The 6,421-nt window shown below is 43.5% G+C and overlaps 1 protein-coding gene across 1 annotated transcript in view; it reads left to right on the top strand.

Moving 5' to 3' along the window:
* The first annotated feature begins 687 nt into the window (after positions 1–687).
* LOC126195372 (odorant receptor Or2-like) overlaps positions 688–6,421 on the top strand; it is an 88,870-nt gene continuing 83,136 nt past the window's right edge. The window contains exon 1 of the mRNA XM_049933946.1: positions 688–736. The gene's annotated coding sequence lies outside the window, so the exon portion shown is untranslated. The remainder of the gene's footprint in view (positions 737–6,421) is intronic.

Genomic DNA, 6,421 nt, shown 5'->3' with positions numbered 1-6,421 from the left:
CAGAGGGCGTCTTGTCACGGTCAGCGCGGCTCTCCCTGTCGGAAGTGGTTCGAGTCCTCCCTCGGGGATGGGTCTGTGTGTTCTCTTTAGCGTGTGTTAGATTAAGTAGTGCGTAAATTTAAGGACCTCCACAGTTCGGTCCCATAAGACCTTACTACAATTTAAGAAAACAAAAAACGTTACGATCAACAAGCAAAATAGCTGGTGAGTGACAGATACTGTACCTTTTTATGCATTCCTTTTCCGATTACGAGTGAGAAGACAAGGATCTAGACAAAAGTAACGAACAGGTAGGAGAAAATTTTCAAAGCTTCATTAAGTAATAGTGTGATGATAAGCATTCAGTCACGGAAATAATTGCCCAGACCTGGAGAGAATAAACGATAAATTCACTGAATAATGCATTCACTCATTAAAGATTGGAAGATGAAAGGAAGGAAGTCTCTGACATTATTACGGAGAGGCTAATTGCAACCCACACATTTCGTAAGTAAACCATCAGAGAAGCAGTTCCCAATTTTCAGAGATTTAAGAAAAACGCCCACTTAAAATATGAATAGACTCCGCTGGACATTCGGTTGATTAAAGTACAATTAACGATTCAGAATGAAAGCGCCATCTGCAGCTGGGTGTCTTAAACAGATCAACGTCACGGAGCGGCGCACTGTTAATCGGCTGTCTCCTCGGGGAACTGGCCCTGCGTCTGTGTAGTGGCGGCTGCGGCAGCGGTGCTCAGGTAACTTTTCCCAACACTTTACACGTACGGTCCGCAGTTGAACTGCACGTATGTTTCACTATAACGTAAAGCTTAGATTCAGGACGCGTGTGGCAATGAAGTAACCTAAGAAAAAACACTTTTTTTTTGAAAGGAATTATTTCTAGTTGGCCACCCTAGCTAACGTCTGCAAAAAGTTTCAAGAGACGAGTCGGTGGCAAGTGTTTTTGTGGAGTTTCGTGCTATAAAAAGTGGTACAGTAGAGCTTTGGCCATCGCACAATATTAGTTCATAGGGAAGGGAGATTTGGCACTTACACCCAGATTCGTGACCCAGTGATTACGGAGTTGCAGTTGTATGCGAAAAAAAATCGGGATTTGAAGAAGATAATTCAATTGAAGTCAATGAAATAATAACAGAACAATGGGCAAAATCTACCAAACATTCCTGTTACGACTTTACAGTCGATAACACAGTATTCAAAGCACCTCCCTAGTCCACACACACCTGTCTACATTCCACGTCGCGTATCGCCAGTCAGAACCCTTCTTTTCACAGGTTGAACTATAGTGACATCGTCCAGGCACTGTTATGAGCAGTCGCTCCTAGGAAGCAACGTGGCTGTCGAAATCGGTTCCGAACGTCATCTGGTCCAGCTTTTTTAATTCCTTATCACTTGGTTCTTGCCGTAGCCATTCAGCCATCCCTAACCTCGTAATAATCTCGTTGTTACCATCTACAGTCTCATACTCACTCATAGTACTAGATGAGTTAGGAAAACACTGAGAAGGGATTGGTTGAAATGTCTCTGAGCACTATGGGACTTCACTCCTGAGGTCATCAGTCCCCTAGAACTTAGAACTACTTAAACCCAACTAACCTAAGGACATCGCACACATCCATGCCCGAGGCAGGATTCGAACCTGCGACCGTAGCGGTCGCGCAGCTCCAGACTGTAGCGCCTGGAACCGCTCGGCCACTCCGGCCGGCTAAGGAATTGGTCAACTGCAGAAAGTGGCTCCAGCATTCACCTGAAGAACGTGAGGACAGAAAAAGTCTGGATGTTTGCATATGGGTTTGAAATACTCTTCTGAACTATTTCAAACGCACCTAGGACATCGACAATTCGTAACAGTTAATGAATTAAGAGTGCCATAGCAAAATACGTGTTTAATGCTTCCCTAATATCTTCACTTCACCGACTGCACCAACACCGATTAAAAAGCAAGATAACCGAGAGTCCCGTGATCACGGTTAAAACGTAATCGCTATTAAGTTGTCTCTATGCTGCACCATCGCTAAACGCCTATCACCAAAACGCTGTTAGGTAATCGGGATTTTGACCGCGGTTAACTCCGCGTGTTAGAAAGGAAAGCGCCCATATACGAGTGCGTGCAAAGATAACGATATTCGCTGTCTGCCTGTGGCAAGGTTGTTCTAACCGCCTTGGACTGTGGTACTTACGAGCGCTTTTCATATTGTTGACGTAACGTGAGCGTTGTTACTGCACTATGGAGAACGAGAAAACGACGCCGAATTCTTCCATATTCGAAGTAGACATACTTTTGGAGTTGGTTGCCTCCAATTCAAGTATATCAGAGCGTACAAAAATGGACGGTTGCACAGTTAGGGAAAAACTGGATGCTTGGGAAAATATAGTAACAGAATTTAATTCAAGTCCAGGTAAGATTAACTTTTATTTGAATCATAAATCAATAAATATCTGTTACTAATGTAAATTGAAACACCATTCATTTTTCATGGTATTTAGATTAATATTGAATAAAAATTTAAGATACACACAACAAAAATGATATCAGCTACTACAAAATATATCAATTTCTGGTGTAACAAAATGAAGGCCTGAAAGGCTTAAAATATGTTGCGAGAATTTGAGTAGCTGGTTGCGGAAGGATTTGGCTGAAGAAGGTTCAAATCTATAAAACAGGAGAAGGGAAGGCAGTACCAGTACCTAAAAAGAGTCAACACGAGGCAAGACTACGGGAAATAGTTGGCTCATCATTGAAACCACTGGAAAATACCTTTGATTCGGATGCACAGTACAGCGTAATAAAGGATCCAAATGTAGATGTAGTTGAAAAGGCAGCAGTGGGAGATGCCAGCAGTACCACTAACAGTAATGGGACTGTAATTGCCGCTGAAGCTGGCGAAAGCCTGATCCCAGGTCAGGTTGTAATGGACAATGTTCAACAACCCTTCTCCAAACCTTCAAGTGCAGCAACACAAGAAACATGTAATCGGAGAAGGATGCCACCGAGACCTAAACCAACATCCTCCTCTGCACTGGACAGTGTGATACAGAAGAAGGTGGAAGTACTCCAGCAGCAGCTGGAAATGATAAAGAGAGAACATATGAAAGAAATGAGAATAAAAAAATCTCAACATTTTGGCACTAAAAGAAAAATTAAAATTTTGGAAGTGGAAGAATTCTACAGAATGTAATGTAAATTTTTTAAAAAAACGTTTTGTTGTTAGTGCACTATAATAATTTCAAATAAAAATAATTCCATATTTTACATGTATTAAGTAACAATTTACCTCAGTGAAAATGTTCATCAATTGCTACGAACTCCTCGTCCGCATTGGCTCATTATCGTCGATATCGGGGCCACTGTCGCTACGTAATAGCCTCAGCAGACCCATAATTTCCGTATCTTCTGGTGGTGGTTCCTTAATTGTGCTCCTTGCAATATTATGCAAGAAAGCCGTACTCATTGTAATTGCAATTGTCTTTTCGGGATTACGCCTCATTCCCATAGATTTCCTTCATCCACAAACCATATTGTCTCTCCATAGTAATCCTTGTTGTAATGTGAGACCTATTATATCGGTGCTCTGTCGCACTCTGTGGATTTGGAAGTGGTGTCAAAAAATTAGGTCTGCATGCGTAGCCACTATCTCCTAGTAAGTGACCGACTGGTACACTACCGGCCATAAAATCTGCTACACCACGAAGATGACGTGCTACAGACGGGAAATTTAACCGACAGGAAGAAGATGCTGTGATATGCAAGTGATTAGCTTTTCAGAGCATTCACATAAGATTGGCGTCGGTGGCGACACCTACAAAGCGCTAACGTGAGGAAAGTTTCCAACCGATTTCTCATACACAAACAGCAGTAGACCGGCGTTGCCTGGTGAAACGTTGTTGTGCTGCCTCGTGTAAGGAGGAGAAATGCGTACCGTCACGTTTCCGACTTTGATAAAGGTCGGATTGTAGCCTGTCGCAACTGCGGTTTATCGTATCGCGACATTTCTGTTCGCGGTGGTCGAAATCCAATGACTGTTAGCAGAATATGGAATCGGTGGGTTCAGGAGGGTAATACGGAACGCCGTGCTGGATCCCAACGGCCTCGTATCACTAGCAGTCGACATGACAGGCATCTTATCCGCATGGCTGAAACGGATCGTGCAGCCACTGAGTCAACAGATGGGGACGTTTGCAAGACAACAACCATCTGCACGAACAGTTCGACGACGTTAGCAGCAGCATGGATTATCAGCTCATAGACCAAGGCTGCGGTTACCCTTGACGCTGCATCACAGACAGGAGGGCCTGCGATGGTGTACTCAACGACGAACCTGGGTGCACTAATGGCAAAATGTCATTTTTTCGGATGAATCCAGGTTCTCTTTACAGCATCATGATGGTCGCAACCGTGTTTGGCGTCATCACCCGGCATGATGGTATGGGGTGCCATTGGTTACACGTCTCAGTCACCTCTTGTTCGCCATTGACGGCACTTTGAACAGTGGACGTTACATTTCATATGTGTTATGACCCGTGGCTCTACCCTTCATTCGATCCCTGCGAAACCCTACATTTCAGCAGGATAATGCACGACCGCAGGTTGCAGGTCCTGTACGGGCCTTTCCGGATACAGAAAATGTTCGACTGCTGCCCTGGCGAGCACATTCTCCAGATCTCTCACCAATTGAAAACGTCTGGTCAATGGTAGCCGAGCAACTGGCTCGTCACAATACGCCAGTCACTACTTTTGATGAACTGTGGTATCGTGTTGAAGCTGCATGGGCAGCTGTACCTGTACACCGCCATCCAAGCCCTGTTTCACTCAATGTCCAGACGTATCAAGGCCGTTATTACCGCCAGAGGTGGTTGTTCTGGGTACTGATTTCTCAGGATCTATGCACCCAAATTGCGTGAAAATGTAATCATATGTCAGTCTAGTATAATATATTTGTCCAATGAATACCCGTTTATCATCTGTATTTCTTCTTGGTGTACCAATTTTAATGGCCAGTAGTGTATTTCACCATTTTGAAACTGTGCCCTCCGAGCGCAATTACGAAATATTGTACTATCGTGCACAGAGCCAGTCCACCGAGCCACAATCTCCCGTACTATTAAATTGTGGTCGCTGATTGTTTGACAATTAAAGGAGAAATATGATTTCCTATTGCGGAAAGGTTCTGCATTCTGTCCCCCAGGTGACTGAATCCCTATGTGAGTGCGATCCACTGTACTATTGACTCCAGGAAATGCAGCCAGTGTGTTGAAACCATCGATCACAGAGCGTACTTCCGCTCGAGGAGGAAACTTTATGTATCGACGCGACATTGTTTCTATGATTCCCGACACTTCACTTATAATTCTTTGTGCCGTTGTAGAATGTACATTAGCACTGTCACCAATTACTGTATTAAATACTCCAGATGCGTATGCCCTTAATGCCATTAGAAGTATGTTCATGGGCGAGACCGGATTACTTCGGTAAGTTGGAAAATCTAACCTATCGGATTTGATCCAATCACCACCACACTGTTTCATTTGAAAGACGAAACCTCTCTTCAAATTTCCGGTCACCGTATTCTTCGAAATTATTTCCCCTTTCCACAAGTATACCAGCACGGTTGCGACGATTTGTATGTTGAAGTTATAGCGTTTCTTCGTCTTCTATGGCATCTAAAACGTCAAAACGCCCTGCCATGTTACGGGTTTACAATACGTTAACCACGATAATCGACCCTTCGTGCTCTGTTAACTTTAATTGCGATCAAATTCCTCGATTAACTTTGATCGAGGTTGGTGCCGCCGGATGTCGAGTTAATCAGGGTTAAATGCTGACTTGAACGCAATTAACTTTTGATTGGTGCAGTCAGCCCTAAGAGAGGACGAAGGCATAGGTGACACATCTGAATTCTTCTTCATGGTTAACTAGAACATACGGTCGTCTCAATGCACTCTCCGCTCTCGTATGATTTTTTTTTTTATCACAGGAGCACTTGTACAACATTGACATATTGTGCACCGCTTTTACCTAATCTCGGACACAATGAGTGACGTAACACTGTTGTGTTTCGAGACTTTTAACCTCATTCTACGACGACAGAAATTAAAACTGCAGACGATGAAGACGGCGTGTAACAAAGGTCAATGTGAAGTATACTCAGGCTTGGATATCCAAATGACAAAGAAAAGCGGAACTAAGCTAAAACGAGCGTAAAGAGAGCAATAAGAGAAGTGATCAGTGGCTATGCAAGTAAAGTTTTCGCAACGCTATGCATAAAAACCCTAAGGGGTAGTCGTCTTATATAAATTCAGTAAGTGTTTCGAAATTCTCTATTCATTCACTCAATCACCATACCAGCACCGAAAGCGAAGGTAACGGAGAGAAGGCCGATATACTAAATTTGGTCTTACGAAACTGTTTCACCGCGGAAGTT

This window comes from Schistocerca nitens, chromosome 7 (genome assembly GCF_023898315.1).
Source record: "Schistocerca nitens isolate TAMUIC-IGC-003100 chromosome 7, iqSchNite1.1, whole genome shotgun sequence".
In the NCBI taxonomy this organism is placed as follows: domain Eukaryota; kingdom Metazoa; phylum Arthropoda; class Insecta; order Orthoptera; family Acrididae; genus Schistocerca; species Schistocerca nitens.
This window is presented reverse-complemented; position numbering and strand designations above follow the sequence as displayed.